Genomic DNA, 18,521 nt, shown 5'->3' with positions numbered 1-18,521 from the left:
AGAGGTGAATTTAGCCACTACACAATAATTATAACCACAATATCTATCAGTTATTGAGAATAAGGTATCAGCATTATGCCAAATATTTTATGCACATTATGCCCTCACAATAATTTTGTTAATTCAAGAGTGGGTCTATTTTGGAGAACTTAAATACCATTATCAAAATCACACAACTCATGAAGATAAAGCTGAGGCTTCAACTGAAAGCCCATATCTTTACTATATGCAATGGCTCCGATCAGTACACAGAGATGTGAAAGAGCAGGAATAATATGGTTTGAATCTTCACCAAATCAGGATATGATCCTTTTTATAATAGAGTTAGGCCAAATTTCTTAAAAATTAAGAAACTCCATTAATACTTAACTGAAAATTTAGAGGTCTTTTTCTATTCTTTTTCTAAGGACTGCTGTTATCGGTCAGCTACTTTCCTCATAAGAAACTTCACTGTCGATCCTAGAGAAGCTCTTTCTTAGGATTAGATCGTGAGCTTAACAGAGTCATCAATCTGGAAATATGAACCCAAAGAGTTGAATGAATTAATCTTTCTAAAGAGTTTGCACTGGCCCGAGAAGTACCTGATTGTACCATGACCACTAGAGGTGACAAGGAGGCCCTTCCAACAGGAGATAAATTTGCCAACACACTTTTCCCGCACAGACACCACTCCATCTCACAGCCAGCAGACACAGGGTGGGAATCACATATCCAGAAAAACAGACAGGCAAGAATTAGCAAATACTGACAGAGAACCAATACTATGAAAGAGAAGCATTAAGCTCCACAAACAGAATAATAAAAACCCAAGGAAAGAGATTTGATAGAGTTAATGCAAGAACAGCTTAGAAGTAAAAATAATTATCCTTGAAAACTTTTGAAAGAATAATGCATCCAGAAAAAGTATCAAATCAATATCTTAAAAGTTAAAATTTTTATCATTAAAATTAAAATTTCTGTAGATGAAGGACTACTGATTCTGATTATGAAGGAGCAGCTATAATCAAACCAAGCCACTCACTAAGAATAACTATAAAAGAATCATAAAGTTAAAAAAAAAAGAAGAAAGAAGGAATGTTTGGGAGCATCAGAGACAACCAAGGCAGCAGGACTCAAGGGGCCAAGATCCTAGGAACTAAAAAAAAAAAACAACAACCACAAACCTTGGTGTGAGCCAGGCATTCTCCACTGCTTTTATCCATAAGAAATGTGCTGATTCAATGTATGAGTGTTCGAGGGCAGACATCTCTAGAAAGACCTTTCAGCAGTCTCATGGGGCTGGGGAGACAAAAACTGGAATTCACGGTTACCAACGCAGCCAGACTTGAGCACCCAAGACTGCCAGGGTACTACAGAGAAGTGAACCTGAAATTTTAAACTGATTTTTTTCTTGAAACTGCCGAACACCAACAGGCTAAAAAAAAAAATCAAACATAATTCAGCTTCAGAGGCTAAAAAGCAATGCAGACTATGCAACCATATCATGATGCAAGGGAAATAAAAGTTGGAATTCAGGTCCACTAATTAGGATGGGTAATCATAAGCATCCTGGACTTTTACCTAATATATCTGAGGAGATATTCTCCAGGATAAAAGAGATATCAAAAATAGACAAACCCATAGAAAGACCAAAACGTAGCCTCAAATTATCCTGGTCCCAGATTATAACAAGGTGAAATACCTCTGTTTTAATTGCTTACTAGTAAAGAGTTGAAGCTTCTCTGGAAGAAAAAGAAACATCTCTAACATCTACTTTTAGTTTTTATTTTTATTTTATTTTTTATATTTATTTATATTTGAGAGAGAGAGTGAGGGCATGAACACTGGAGGGGCAGATGGAGATACACAATCCGAAACAGGCTCCAGGCTCCAGCTGTCAGCACAGAGCCCGATGTGGGGCTTGAACCCATGAACTGGGAGATCATGACAGTGAGCCGAAGTCAGAGCCTTAATTGACTGAGCCGCCCACCTGCCCTACATTTTTTTTTTTAATGCAGAGAGTCAGGTATACGTTTAAAGATTACCAACCAGGCATGCCAGGACACAGGAACAAATGACCAAAAAACCAGGGGGAAAAAAATATCAGAAGGTGGAAATGATGCCACAGGTGATCTAAATACTGAACTTCTCAGACAAAAGTTTATAAAAATTGAACATAAATATATTAAAAACATATATAACTTGAATATGTATATTTGAAAACAAATATATACAGCTATGTCTTAAGAGTCAAAAAAATGATAAGACTTTAAAATGTAATAATTGAATTTGAAAGATAAGTTTAACAATGGGTTACATACAGAGCATGACTAGTCAACTGAAAGATAACTCAGTAGAAAATGTCCATATTGAAGCAATTAGATTATAATTACAATTTAAAAATACAGAAAACATTATTAGAGAAATATAAAATAAGATACAAAATTTGAAGATAAATTTGGGGTCCCAGAAAAAAGAATAGAGATATAGTAGGTAAAAAGAAAAAGAAAAAAAAAAACGAGAGGTAATGGCCAAGAATTTTCAAAGACTAACAAAAGATGGTCTATTAAATTATTAAATTACACAGAGGAAATTTACCAAAGGACCACCATTCTGGGTAGTCTTAAAAAATTTCAAAGGATCAATAAAGAGTGTTAATCTGACCAATAGGGAATTAGGGTAAAAGAAGAATTAGGGTAGAGATAAGTAACTAAAAACACAAGAAAAGCACCAAATGATTGAAAATTAAACAACACATTTCAAAATCCCTTGTAAGTCAAAGAAGAACCTGCAGTGAAAATTAGAAAGTATTTTGAACTGAGTAATAAAGATGCAACATATCAAAAGTTGTAAGATACAGCTAAAGCAGACTTACTATATATTAGAAAAGAAGACATGAATAGACACTTTTCCAAAGGAGACATCCAGATGGCTAACAGATACATGAAAAGATGTTCAACATCACTCACTCATCATGAGAGAAATACAAATTAAAACTACAATGAGATACCACCTCACATCTGTCAGAATGGCTAAAATTAACAACTCAGGCAACAACAGATGTTGGTGAGGATACAGAGAAAAAGGAACCCTTCTGCACTGTTGGTGGGAATGGATACTGGTGCTGCCATTCTGGAAAACAGTATGACGTTTCCTCAAAAGATTAAAAATAGAACTACCCTACAACCCAGTCATTGCACTGCTAGGTATCTGGATAGAGGAGTGCTGATTCAAAGGGACACATGCACCCTAATATTTATAGCCGTACTATTGATAGTAGCCAAATTATGGAAAGGGTCCAAATGTCCATTGACTGATGAATGGATAAAGAAGATGTGATATCTACCTATCTATCTGACCACTTGACAATGAAAAAGAATGAATCTTGCCATTTGCAATGAGGTGGATGGAACTAGAGTGTATTATGCCAAGCAAAATAAGTCAGTCAGAGAAAGACAAATATCATATTCATTAATATGTGGAATTTAAGAAACACAACAGATGAACATAGGGGGAGGGAAGGAAAAATAGGATAAAAACAGAGAGGGAGGCAAACCATAAGAGATTATTAACCGTAGAGAAAAAATTGAGGGTTGCTGAAGGGGAAGTGGGTGGGAAGACGGGCTAAATGGCTGATGGGCATTTAGAACACTTGTTGAGATTAGCACTGGGTATTATATGTAAGTGATGAATCACTGGGTTCTACACCTGAAACTAATACTACACTATATATTAACTAACTTGAATTGAAAGAAAGAAAGGAAGGAAGAAAGGAAGGAGGGAGGGAGGGAAGGAAGGAAGGAAGGAAGGAAGGAAGAAAGAAAGAAAGAAAGAAAGAAAGAAAGAAAGAAAGAAAGAAAGAAAGAAAGAAAGAAAGAAAGAAAAAGAAAGAAAGAAAGAGAAAGAAAGAAAGAAAGAGAGAAAGAAAGAGAGAAAGAAAGAAAGAGAGAAAGAAAGAGAAAGAGAGAAAGAAAGAGATCGTGCTTTAAGCATCTGTCTGACAAAATTAAAGAGAGAGAGAGAGAGACAGTAAATCTAATGAATATAAAAGGAAGAAAATAATGAAGGATAAAAATCAATGAAGTAGAAAACAGATGGTGGCACACCTGCATGGCTCAGTCAGTTAAGCATCCAACTCCTTAAGGTTCAGTTCATGAGTTTGCCCAGCATTGGTCTCTGTGCTGGGTGCAGAGTGGCTTGGTATTCTCTCTCTCCTTTTCTCTCTGCCACCCCCCATTATCTCTCTCCCTCTCTCTCTCTCTCTAAATAAATAAATAAATAAATAAATAAATAAATAAATAAAACCAACAGATGCAAAAATGAAAAGTAGAGAACAATAAACAAGTCATAAATTCTTTGAAATACTATAAAAATAACGAACTACTCACAAAGCTGACCAGGAGACCAGGAGGAGAAAGACATGGCATAAAGTCAACAAAACAGACCACTAACTAGGGTCAGGTGTTGTTAGCATAATTAAGTAAGTAAGCAAATAAATAAATATGTTTAAAATTTAAAGGTGACTTCGAAAAAATTAAAATAGGATCTACACTTCTGAACCATCAAAATGGAAAAGAAAGAAAATTTGATCAGTTAACCAAACTTCAGAAAACAAAAAGAACAGAAACATGAGACTATAATAAATATAAAATCAAATAAGTTGGCAAATATAAATCAGTAATTTTCATGATACAGATTACTTCCCCATTTAAAAAACAGAGCTTATGAGAATAGATTTTAAATGTTATTTTAATAAGGAGAAAACTATTTATAAAGGCCAAAAATATACTAAATGGAAAAGATGTACCAGAAAAAGATGTAAGCAGAAGGAAAGATGTAATAGTAATACTAATATAGAACAAAATAAAATTTAAGATAAAATCTTAAATTATACAAAGATCTGTCCATCTGTCTACCTACCTATATATCCAACAATACATTATCACAATGTGTAGAGATACAAGGAGAAATCGACAAATCCATAATTATCATGTGAGACTTTAGTTTACCTTTTCAGAGTTAAATTTAAATATACAACATAAAAATTTAGGTTAAAAATAGTTTAAATAACTTCAGTAAAAAAATTGCCATTTTAATTGCATTATTCTTCCCAGAGAAAGATAAAGCATTAGATTACCAAAAAACACAAATAAATACAAGAAACATATAAGTTACCTTTGTCCTCCTCAAAAAGCAATCAAATTAGAATTATAATTAATAATTAGCTGACAATTTTGTTTGTAAAATAAGTATCAGTCCTGTAAGTAGCTTACATTACAAAGAAAATTCTGAGCTATTTAGAAAAGGATAATCATAAGAGCAGAACATATGAAACTTGGGGATGCCACCTAAACGATGCTTGCAGAAAAATTTAAAGACTAAAATGACAATCTTGGGAAATACTTAAGTCTTAAAATTAACTGTGAAACTAGTAAAAGTGAAAAAAAAAATTAAACTCAATAAATGTAGAAGGAAGGAAATATCTGTGATCTGAAATAAAAGAAGAAATGAATGAGATAAGGAACTAAAGCCAGGAGACATAACCAACAAAACCAAGACATATTTGGTAATATTTTATCATAAAAGAGAGATAAGACATGACTCACCCCTTATCCATGGACTATCTCTGAAGAGCCTGAAGATTAAGACTGGCTGCTTTACTAAGATGCTCCCTAAGATGGGTGAGTTGGGGAAGGGATAAATGTAGCCCTGTCTGAAAGGGTTATCACTCCATGTGGGACTTAGCCTCAAAGACTCAAAACCTTCCCTGTGTTCCAAGCTCTGATGAATGGCATCTTCCATAAGTCGGGGATCATGGCTTCTGCTCCAGCAATATTTTCACCTACTCTTGTCATGTACATGCCCAGTGTCTACGTTCTGGCTGTTCTGACCTCATCATGTCACACCATTTCTAAGATAGTCCGTAGAGAAGTGTCTTTCAGTGCAGGGAAATCTTATTCCTAGAAGTGATGCCTCCAAAAGATACAGATGAATGTCAACGTAGCCAGACTTCTTTTCTTTACTTTTTTTGAGGGTGGGGGGGTGGTGCAAGTGAGCCAAGGGGAGAAAAACAGTGTGTGTGTGTGTGTGTGTGTGTGTGTGCGCGCGCACGAGAGAGAGAGAGAGAGAGAGAGAGAGAGAGAGAGAGAGAGAAGTAGGGGTCACCCAGGGCTTGAGTTCACCCAAAGCAGAGTTCGTGCTCACCAGAAGTGGGACTCGTGCTCACCTGATGCGGAGCTTGTGCTTACCCGAAGTAGGGCATGAACTCACCCATAGTGGGGCTTGAGTTTACCCAAAGCAGGATTCGAACTCACAAACTGTGAGATCATGACCTGAGCAGAAGTCAGATGCTTAAACAAAGGAGCCACCCAGGCGCCCTAGACAGATTTCTGTGGAGGAAATACTTCAGACCTAATATTGTTTTCTACTTTGTATTACTATCTCGTATCATGCCTGACACAGACACATGGATCTGCCTGAATGCCAACGATGGCAGAAGAATTCAGGAGAATTAAAACTTTACCAATACATAGGGTGACCTCCCCAAGTCTTCGTGTCTAGCCATGGTGAAGACATGCTGCTAATATTAGACCAGTGATCTGCTTCACTGTGTACTGAGCACACAAATTGGTACTAAGTACCTCGTCTTGGAAGCTCAGTTATTTTTAGTAATGACAGCTTTCAGGAAGAGGGAATTATTTCAAATGGGTCTGAGACATCGACACACCCAGCAACCATAGCCTAAAGAAGTTGTGGGTATCAAATAACAACCAGTGAAAGGTGGAGAATGTTTTCAGAGGCTTACATTTTCTATCACAGGTAAAAATTCCTCTTCCTTACAGATTATTTCATAAATTCTATGGTGTTAAAGAGAGCTTGGTTGTTCTACAATCCCACTGAAGCTGAAAAGCCTTGCCAGTCTTAGCAGAGGCATATACTTAAATTGAAGTTTCTAGAAACTACTTAAGGTCCCTTGCACAGTAGTTTCAACCAGCCACCAGGACTATTTCTTGGCATTCATATTATCCTATGAGTAGTCCTGGAAATGATGTAAGTTAGAACAAGATTGTGAATTATGAGCTAGAACCAAGAAATTCGTAAAGTCTATTCTAGAGCCAAAATCACTCAGAAATCTCAAGCATATAACTCTCCTGGGATACTGAACCCAGAATTCATCTCCAATTTCTCCCCTTCCAGAAAGCATACTACCAGAATTGGCTTCATTGATATGCTGCATGCAGATGATTCATTTTGACTCCACACAGATCAACTGGACCACTGCTTAGGTCCTGAATGGCCTGACTCACTGGCATCTGAGTCTTCTCCTGGGGGCCTATGTTGTTTGCTGAGAGTAAAGTCATCAGATTACTCTTGATTGTCAGCATCCAAAATGAACTTTGACATTAAATATTCTACTGAACCATCAAGCAGAATACTGGAATTTTCTTGAAACTCACTCAGCTCTTTACCCTACGCTCAACTGTAAACCAAGTTTAGAGTGCTCTGTAGTGCAATTCTACAACAAAGTCCTCCACAGGCCCAGCCTCTCCTCCCTGCCTCTACCCTGTGGCTTTAACTGAAACTTGTCTCCTCCTAAAAAATACTGTTGCCCCTCATCTCTCAAGTGATGGTTGTTTTTATTCCCTTGATCCATATCCCTTGGGGAAGACAGTAGGTTAGGATATTCCTTACTCCCCTTTGCTGTTTCTGAATCATTACAGAGTCATCCTTTTCCTCAACTATCTTGTCTTATTAACTATAATAACATTCAACCATGTATCCTCTCTCATATTGTTTCTATACCTGGCATCATTTGCCCTCTGTCATTGGAGGATCTCACTCTGGCTCACAACCTTACTCTCTATTCTCAATCAATGCAGTTATTTTGGGTAAATTTACATTCATGTACATGTCTGATATATTACTTAGATTTTTTCCTTATCCTCCTCATTTGCAGTGATGTTGTACTTCATCCATCTCAGCCACTCATACTCATGATCAGAGTCAGAAGCTTTTAAGTTTCTTGGAATAAAAGCTGTAAAAAATACTTTTTGTTTAATATATTGGTTTTTGGTAAAAGATTATTTACATTATCTTGTATTTTTTTTTAAATTTTTTTTTTATGTTTTATTTATTTCTAGGAGAGAGAGAGAGAGACAGCATGAGCAGGGGAGGGTCAGAGAGAGAGGGAGTCACAGACTGAAACAGGCTTCAGGCTCTGAGCTGGCAGTCAGCACAGAGCCCGACGCGGGGCTCGAACCCACGAACCGCGAGATCATGACCTAAGCGAAAGTCGGACGCTTAACCGACTAAGCCACCCAGGCGCCCCTATCTTGTATTTTTTTAAGTCATTCCATTTTTCACTTAGAATAAATATAGAGTTGTGATCAGAGGCTTCAGTGAAGTGAGTGCTGATGCCCAGGTGTGACAAGTCGCTAATGCCCAGAAGGGATGGGCATCTCTCTTTTTTCATAATGCATGTTTCTGTAAGGAAATGGCTTGCCAGACAGCCTATTAAGGTACCAGAATTAATGTAAATGTGTACAGGGATCTTTTGCGATAAAACGGGTTATGACTTGTTCCAAGTGTTTCAAAATCAAGGCTGTTAATTATGATCATACTTCACTGTAATAGAATGTGGACTTTTCCAAGTGTGACAATACTTGGTTCCTAAGTAATAAAGTACTATAACTTGTATTTTCCTAAATAATAAAAAAGTAAACCCAACTAATGTCAAATACAGTATGCACAGTTATAATAGCTGTTTTTTACAATATAGTGTCATTTTATTTTTTTAAATTTTTTTAATTTATTTCTAGGGGAGAGAGAGAGAGAGAGAGAGAGAGAGAGAGAGCAGGGGAGGGTCAGAGAGAGAGGGAGATACAGACTCTGAAACAGGCTCCAGGCTCTGAGCTGGCAGTGAGCACAGAGCCCAACGTGGGGCTCGAACCCAGAACCGCGAGATCTTGACCTAAGCGAAAGTCGGACGCTTAACCGACTAAGCCACCCAGGCGCCCCTAGTGTCAACATTTTAAATTAAATATTTTATATTCAGAAAGCAACTTTACACGTGTGGGGTTTTATGTTAATTACCAACATCACAACAACAATATTTGCTATAGTTTTCATTGCAAAATTCCTATTAGATGATAGATCAAATAAACTTTTATGGATGGCATAAAGACAATTGTCATATGTACCATTGTGTGTATAAAATAATATCTCAAAGACCACAAATCAATTATAAACAGAATTTTGGAACATAAACTATTTTTAAGTTGGAGGACCATCTGGATGCTCTTATTAAAACTGTGTTCCTAAGAGCAGGCACAGAGAATTATGTGGACAAATTATCCCATTGGTGAACCTGATAGGCTGATTTCCAAATGTGTTCAAACTACTGATGCTCCAGACTTCAAAATAACTACACCCGAGTGAAACCTTTAATTGCCTTGGAGGAAACAGCTCTGAGTACTCTTTCTTTCAATGTTATGGAAAAAAGAGTCTTGTATCTTTTTTTTTTTCTTTTGTTACCCTACCAAGAAACTTTAAGGGCAAAGTTATAAATATGGTAGCTTAACAAGGAGAACATTTTTGGAAAAAAACATACATTTTTAATTGGGATAATGGGCATGGTATAGGTATCGAAATGTGTGCTCCTCCTCCTATTTTATGGAATTGTTTCTGGGAAGTTCCTGGTCAGGCAGGGGCAACTCTGACTAGAAACAGTGTGGCTTCCAACTAGCTTCCAACCAATTTAACGTGAAAATAAAGGACAAATGCCATGAAAGTGTTTTTCGAGAATGTACTACGAGAAACCAAGAGGTATGTGTACTTTCTCCGCAGCCTTTGCCCCTTTCGCTGACTGAGCATTTATGTTAATGAGGAACTGGGGGACGGCAAAACTGTAAGACTGAATAAACAGGAGTTCCTGAGTCACCACATGGAAGAGAGCAGCCAGAAAACCATAAACAGCTTCAGACTGTTATGTGAGTGGGAAATACAATGGGTACTCAGAACATTCACTCTGAGCTATTTCTCTACAGATGCTGGATTTGTACTGACCAAGTGATTAGTCAGCCCCTCTGGCTAATGTGTGATGGCTGAGCCAGCTGAAGAATACTGTTGATGGCTATGTCAGAAAAATGAATTTACAATATCCTCAGGCGGATTGTAACGATCGACCTTGAGAACATCATTACCATGTTCTAACAAAGTGTCTAGTGTATCAAATATTATCCCAAGCCATGAAATTTATTCCTAGGTTCAGTGACCTCACTCTTTGGTTAGGGAAAGAAAGAACCAAGTTAGGTTTTCTATTAAATTTTCAAGGAAGAATCATTTCAGGCACTTTATATAGGTTTCAGTACCTGAGGAAGTTTATAGGAAAGTAAACCTATATAACTCAGCACTTCCAAAAGGAAGTTGGACCATCAAATTAATCGTCTAAATTTCCAGAGTCAGCAGCTTAGTACCTGCGCCTGATGTACAGCTCTCTCTTCTGACCTCTTTCCCTCAGCTAGTCCACATCTGACACTGCCTCNATAAAAAAAAAAAAAAAAAAAAAAAAAGAAAAGCTCCAGAATTAACATCAAGAAATCTTCTCTCAGGCAGTAAACTTTTTCCAAGTCTATAACTTAATTCTTTTTTTTACATTTATACTTTGTTTCTATTGCAAAGACTTCCCTCTGTATCCTCTTCAATTAAGTATTATTGCCCTCAATTATTCACTCCTCTCTTCCCCATAATGATTACACAGCTTTGACTATTGTCATATGATTTTTGAACCACTCCTTGGGGAAGGATTTCCTTCTCCATCTCATCTTTATCAAAGTTCATCATGTGATAAGTTTTAAATAATGAGTTAGGAACAGATACGATGTACATCATGCCTGAGCAGAAGAAGCTTAAAGCATCATTGAGTGGTTGGTTCCTGCTCTTCTCTCCGCCAAGAGAATTGTACATTCCAGATGGAGCTGTCCTTCAGCAGTTCAACTATAAATCGCTGACCAAGCAATGTGGGTGACAAATAAACCACTGTTGCTTTTTTTTTTTTTTGAGTTGTTTATTACAGCAGCATACACTAGCAAAGCCTAACTAATATATTCTGGAGACTCAATCTGGTGCAATTGAAAGGTCATCCTATGAAGGAGGTCAGAAGGCCAAAGTTAAATGTGTGTAAATCATATCTGTCTTTTAACAGATATAACTCCGAGCCAGTAAATTAACTTCTATGAGTCTCTTTTCACACGTAAAACAGAAAAAATTATTCCTGACCTGATAAGCTAACAGGGTTGATTATGTATACTGTATAAAAAGCATACTGAAAATACTGAAATAACATACAATGGTTGAAAGTTAATATTATTCAGTACCGATATTCCCTCAAGTATTTCTGCATTCAGCTTTTCTGTCAAATATAAGGAGTTTAGGAACATCTGGCTTTCACAAAGGGTTAATCAGGGGCCGTAAGACTGAAACAATACAACCAAGCCAAAGAGATAATTAGAGGTAAAGATCAGGTCATCCTGCGGAAATCATGATCCAGTTGGGAACTCAGAAAACTCTAGTCAGGGTGCAGAAAGCACGCCTTACTAACTGGAACAAAACCAAAGAGAGTACTAGAAGGGAGGGAGTTCCCTCAAACCTAGGATAATGTAAATATTTATAATAGTGTTTATTACATGCCAGGCTCTTCTAAGCACTTCTAATGCCTTCTTGCCTTATATGAATTCTCACAGCTCTCTGAAGCAGGTACAATGTTTATAAACACTGCACAGATGAAGAAATGAGGTGCAGAGTGTTAGGACACTTGTCCAAGGTCATAGGGCTAATGAGGACACAGGTGGGATCCCTTTGACCAGATCAGTGGATTGTATGGCTCTAAAAAAGGAAAAGGAGCAAAGTTTCATAAGTTCTATAAAACCATTGGATTCAAGGGAAAAACATAAAAGAAAATTGATAATCAAATAAGGTAAACTAACCCATTTCTTGCTAAGAAAAGTTGCTACCATCAATAGTTAAAATATCAGGAAAAATGAAAAATATTAACTTGTTCTTTATTGTTATCAAGACAGTAATCTCTCATTAGGAATACAGTCTATTTAAAATGAAATCATCTTTGCTTTTCCTGCCCCCTCCCTCCCCACCCCTCTCTGTCTTCTCTGCACCTGGAGCAGCTGTCCGGCCACAGCCCCTCATCCCCTGAAAATGTCCCCCTGTGCAAAGTTAGTCTCCGCCCCCTTCTTGGTCAGGAGCCCCTCTCAGCTGCTGAGCCCATCACTGTCTGCAGTTTGGCGGCCCCACGCCCCCTGACCTCACTATTTCCAGCCGCAGTTTCCGAACCAGCGCCATTTCAAGGGCACAACAGAGCAGCCACGTGCACTGGGGCAAGGGCTGCCATGGTAGGGGTGGCTGGCTTTGGGCTGGACCCGGGACTGTGTTTGGGAGCCTCATTGTTGGTTATGCCAGAAACCGCTCTCTCAGGCAGCAGCTCTTCTCCTACACCATTCTGGGCTTTGCCCTCCCGGAGGCCATGGGACTCTTCTGCCTGATGTTGGCCTTTCTCTTCCTCTTCCTCATGTGACAGAACTGTCTCCACTTCTAATAGGCCTTTCTCCAGTGTCTCATCTGCCCTGTATGCTCCTTTTCCCATACCTCCCCAGGCAGCTTGGGAATGTGGTTGGCTCAAGGTTTGAGAGAGGGAAGACAAATAAATACTGTATCAATAAGAAAAAACAAAATAAAATAAACAAAATCATATATGTGAACAAAGATTTATTTGCAAAGATGATTACTAATAATTATTTTTAAAAATGTTAAATAACATAACTCAATGACTAAAAAATAGAATGAACAGGTAAATAATGGCACAGCTATGGGAAACAATAATTTAAAGAATAATATATGTTGAGACAGATCTGCATCTATGCTACCATCCCAAGACATTTGTCTCTAAGACCAAGGTTAGAAAGAAATAAATCAAAACATTAGCCCTGACTATTCATGGGCAATGGAATCATGGGTAATATTTCCCTCTGGGTTTTTGGTCTAAGTTTTTAAAATGTTTCACACTGTGTATAAATTGTTTTTACAAACTAAACAAAGGAGAAACTAAACAAAGGATATATGCCCTTCATTTTGCAGGTGCATGAGTATATATGTGTGTGTTTTATTAAAAACAACAAAGAGAATAACTAATGAAAGGATACAAATGAGATCACCTTTTAGTAGCTCCCTCTTGCCACTGAGGAAGTGGATGAGGTGAACTAAGTAAGCCATATCCCTTTTTAACCAGACAAATTTATAGAAATATTATTGTATTGGGGCTTGCATGACTCTTCGAACATGACAATGAATAAAGCTAATTACCCTCATAGAGAATTACTCCTGTCTCTGAAATAGGGATTATCTTAATGAATTAGAAAGTAAAATCTTAAAACTCATAGTTGCTGTTTTTTTAATTTAGGAACATAATAATTGAATAACTCTTCAATATTTGTTTATGGACTATTATATGCTTATGGACAAATATATGCTTATGGACTATTTATTGTTGATTTTGCAACCCTTTTGAACACTAGTTTGCATTTATCAATGTATTTACACAAGGTCAAAAAGAAATTCTTTATAAACTTTATCTTACTTCAAAAAAACTATACATTATATGCATTCAGTCCATTGATAACTCAGTTCTACAATGTGCAGTTTTTAGTGAATTTTGTTGTGTCAAAAGACTGACAATTTCTTACCATAAATTTTCTTTTTATTTAAGGAAATTGTGATCTTGATAGGAAGCTAATTTCCCTTTTAGAAAGTTAACTCATTTTTAACAAAAACTTTCAGTTGTTACATTATATATGATAAATTGTTTTATATTATACTTAAATGAACATACATTTTACCTAATTAGAATACTGCAAATATTAAGTATTTGGCCACAGACATTCAAAAGCACTTCTTAGATAATATCCATGTTTCTTAATCACATTTTAATAGCTGCATAATTTCAATCCTATTGACAACAAATAAAATTAATATCCTGGTGTTATATATTTAGATTTTTGTTTCTAATTTGGGACCATATTATCTAAAGTTACATTCCTCATCACTCCTTATCCATATTTCAAAGGCTGAACTTTTAGTCGCTCGTTTATCTCATGCTTACCACATAGTTTATTTTATTTTATTTTATTTTTATTTACTTTTTCCTGCTTACTACATATTTTCTACCTCCTCCACATCTTTATGGATATCTTTTGCTTAGGTATTTTTACTTTGAACATAACATTTCATTAGAATTACTACTAGAATGGATTTATTTAGACAAAAATATTTGTAGATCATATCAGTCAGGATTCAATCAGAGAAGCAGAACCAACTTCTAAGATTAGATAGATAATAAGTAGATGATGGATAGACAGGTAAATGGATAGATGGTGATAAATAGATGATAATATCCTTGGATACCCTTTGTCCTTTATAATTCCATATCAATTTTCATACACACACACATACATGCACATGCACCTAGTGCAATTTTGATTGGGTTTGCATTAGTATATAGATCAATTTGCATATTTGATATCTTTGCAAAATTAAGTCTTGCCATTCAGGAATATTTTATATACTTCCATTCATTTGGGTCCTCTTATTAATATATTTCCATATTATTTAGTAGTTTTAGTATAGAGATCATGTGCTTATTTTGTCAGATTTATTTCTAGGTATTTGATATTTGTGTTATTAGAAATGATTTCTTTATAAAATTTCATTTTTATGTGTTCATTTTCTATATAGAAATACAATTAATTATATATGTTGATTTATATCCAGTGACCTTGTTAAATTTACTTATTAATTCTAACAACTTAGCTGTAGAGTCTTTTAGAAGATCTATATTCACAATTCATGTCATCAGTAAATAATGAAAGTTTTTCCTTTTTTTAATGTTGTTTATTTCTGAGAGAGAAACAGCGTGAGCAGGGGAGGGTCAGAGAGAGAGGGAGATACAGAATATGAAACAGGCTCCAGGCTCTGAGCTGGCTGTTAGCAAAGAGCCCGATGTAGGGCTCGAACCCACGAACCGTGAGATCATGACCTGAGCCGAAGTTGGACACTTAACCGACTGAGCCACCCAGGTGCCCTAAGTTTTTTTCTTTTTGAAACCTTATGCCTTTTATTTGTCTGTCTTGGTGTCTTACACTGGATAAGAATACGAACATGACACTGAGTAATAGGGATAATGGGTATCTTTGTTTTTCCCCCCAAATTCAGGAAGGAAATTTTCAGTAATTCACCATTAAGCAGGATTTTTGCTGCATTTTAAACTATTTACTATCAGATTAATAAGGCTTTTTTCTTTTTAAAATTTTTTAAATGTTTATTTATTTTTGATAAAGAGACAGTGCAAGTAGGGGAAGAGTAGAGAGAGAGGGAGACACAGAATCTGAAGTAGGCTCCAGGCTCTGAGCTGTCAGCACAAAGCTCGATGCTGGGTTTGAACTGAAAATACCGTGAGATCATGATCCGAGCCACAGTTAGGTGCTTAGCCGACTAAGCCACCCGGACGTCCCCAAGAAAGTTTAAGCTCCTATTCTTAATTTGATAACAATGCTGTTAAGTTACAGGATATTGATTTTAATGAATTTTGGTTAACTTAAGAATTGGCATTTTTTACACTTTTTCTGTCTTCCTGTTTACAGAATTCATACTTTATTCAAATCTTGTTTTCAGTCTTTGAACAGAATCCTGTAATTTTCTTGTTAGAATTATTATTCTATATTATATTTTTTATTATAAATTATATTTTATTATATTATGTTTTCTTGCTAGGATTATTCTTGGAGTTGATTTGATTCCATCATAAATAGGGTATTATTTTTACCCATTACATTTCTACCTGGTAGGACAGAAGAAAGATGTTGATTTTTTTTGTTGTTGTTGCTATTTGTAATGTCATTATATTGTGCCCTAAAATTTCTTATTAATGTAAGAAGCATTTATTTGATGTCTTTTGATATCCTAGGGATATGGTAGCTGGAAAAAAGATACTTTTGCCTCTTCCTTGTCAAGCTAAGACTCTTAATTTTGTTTCATATCTAATTGCAGTAGCCTAAATTTCTGGACAAATTCTAGGTAAAACTGATGTAAATAAACATCCTTCTTTTGTTGATGATTTTAAAAAGAATCCCTCTGGAATCTCATCATTATGAATGATGCTAAATCTTTAAGATACATACACTTCATTATAAAATGGGAACATTTCTCTATTATTATTTTTCTCAAAGATATTTTTCTTTTAAAAAATAACAGGTAGTGAGAGTTTCATGGTTTGTTTTTTGTTTGTTTTGTTTTGTTTGTTTGGCATGATCCACTGATAGGATCTTAAGACTTTTATTTTTTTTTTTTAGTTTTTTAACGTTTATTTATTTTTGAAAGACAGAGGTACACAGTGCACCACAGGGCATGGGCAGAGAGAGAGAAAGAGAGAGAGAGACACACACACAGAATCCGAAACAGGCTCCAGGCTCTAAGTTGTCAGCACAGAGCCCGATGTGGGGCTTGAACCCACCATGACCATGGTGCCAAAGTGGAAATCATGACCTGAGCCGAAGTCAGATGCTTAACCGACTGAGCCACCCAGGTGCCCTAAGGCTTTTATGATTTGGCCAATTAATTAGATAACCTGGTATATTTATTATTTCTCAATTTGAAAGTGTTTTAATGTTCTGTTGAATTGCTGCTTTCAGTATTTTACTTACTTTTATATCTATATTCATAAGAATAGTTAGTGTAGCAGCTGTTAAGTAACATGTACATTCTTAATACCATATTGCCTTATAATAACCAAGGCATCTTAAGGAAAGGACAGAAAAAGAAATATCAAAGTATTTTATCACCCAACTAAAATGCATCTTAGAATTTAAAAATAATACATTTTCTTATCATAAATTCTCATTGTGTAAAACTGTACATGCAAAGGCAAGGCTTTTATAAAAACATCAAAGTTTGAGATACCTATATTTGGTTTTGATACTTAATAAATTTCTTCCACTGAACACTCTTAAAACATATCAATGTGGAATATATTCCCAAGGAAAATCTGTCGTTTCTAGACATACCAACTTTGGCAAATGATTTAATATCATCAAACTTCAATTTCCTCATCTATAAACTGTTAGAACAATACCATCTCTAATTGCCTCACTAGATAACCATGAAAATAAAATGAGATAATGCATGTGAAATTGTCTCATAAACCGTAAAGACCATAAAGTGCTGTAGGATATTTTGGATATGTGGTATTGACCATAAAATTTCAATATCTGCCCATGTCACATGCCTAAAATCAGAGACAACTGCTACAAACAGAATAAAAATGTTGAATAACAAGAAAGGAGACAAGGTACCATTTATGTAATATTGAGGATTTATCAGACAAATTATTTCTCTTTCTCCATTGTCGATATCAGTATCTAAATCTACACTGGTCCAATTCCATGGCTTCTCAGTTTCTTGCATTCCTTACTCACAATAATTGTGCTCTTCATCCCATTTGTCTTAGTAATAATTTACGTTTCCCCAACTCTCATCCTTACAGCATCCTAAGCTCTGACCACCGTCTGACTTTTTCAGCTTCTTCCTTCTGTACCAGTGCTAATCATTCTTCAACCTGATTCTTTCCAACACTATACTAATGTTTAAATCCTCTCACATTTCTCTAGTCCTTTCTTTTTTGTCTTACATTGCACTGACTGCCATTAAAAACATTGCTTTGCAAACATCCTCCACTCCCTTATTCCTCTCTCCTGTCATTGCTCGTTCCAGAAAACTGAATCTTAAGCCTGTTTAAATAGAACTCACTGCCCTTCAAATGGGCCTCCTTCGATGCTATTAGATTGTCATGAAATCACTGCCCTGCTCCTTAAGAACATGGCTAATTTACATCTCCTTCCTCAAAACTGCAATACCCACTCTTCTCACCTTTATCTGATAGCTAGTCCTTATTTCACTGAGAAAGCAGAAAAGACAGAGAACAGCCACATACTTCTAAACCACATTCGGAATCTACTGGCTTCTGTAATAATTATTTCTGTCTTTCTCTTGTTACGATCTAAGGCCAACTTACCATTTGTGAGCCAGATTCCATCTCTTTTGCCTGTTAAAGGACAGCACTTCTGATAATTTCCCCTTTCTAATTCCCAACCATTAAAAATATTTATTTTACCATTTTAGAGTGAAATTCAGTGAAATTGTTATCTCTATTTGCTGAATCCAAGTGCCTTTCTCCCAATCTCTGTTGAACCCATTCCAATCAGGCTCTATGAAAACTCCACTTTGTGTTTACCTCCATGTTGCCAAATCCAAATGACCATCGCTCAGTCCTTCTCTCTCAGCAACGTCGAACACATTTAATCAATCAGTATCAGTTGCTCTCCTAAGACAATTTGGAATATTCTCTTTTCCACATTCCCAAGTGAAATGTCCTCCAACTAAACAGAATCAAAGGAGCCATTCAAAACCTGTATACAATTTAATCC

At 36.1% G+C, this 18,521-nt stretch overlaps 1 protein-coding gene and 1 pseudogene across 3 annotated transcripts in view; one reads left to right on the top strand and one right to left on the bottom strand.

Moving 5' to 3' along the window:
* GRM8 (glutamate metabotropic receptor 8) overlaps nucleotides 1-18,521 on the bottom strand; it is a 739,885-nt gene that overhangs the window by 16,348 nt on the left and 705,016 nt on the right. The gene's annotated exons all lie outside the window — the stretch shown is intronic.
* On the top strand, nucleotides 12,190-12,565 carry LOC144237106 (ATP synthase F(0) complex subunit C2, mitochondrial pseudogene; annotated as a pseudogene).

This window comes from Crocuta crocuta, unplaced genomic scaffold (assembly GCF_008692635.1).
Source record: "Crocuta crocuta isolate KB4526 unplaced genomic scaffold, BGI_CrCroc_1.0 scaffold266, whole genome shotgun sequence".
Taxonomy (NCBI): domain Eukaryota; kingdom Metazoa; phylum Chordata; class Mammalia; order Carnivora; family Hyaenidae; genus Crocuta; species Crocuta crocuta.
The sequence above is the reverse complement of the archived record's forward strand: the minus strand, read 5'-3'. Positions and strand labels throughout refer to the sequence as shown.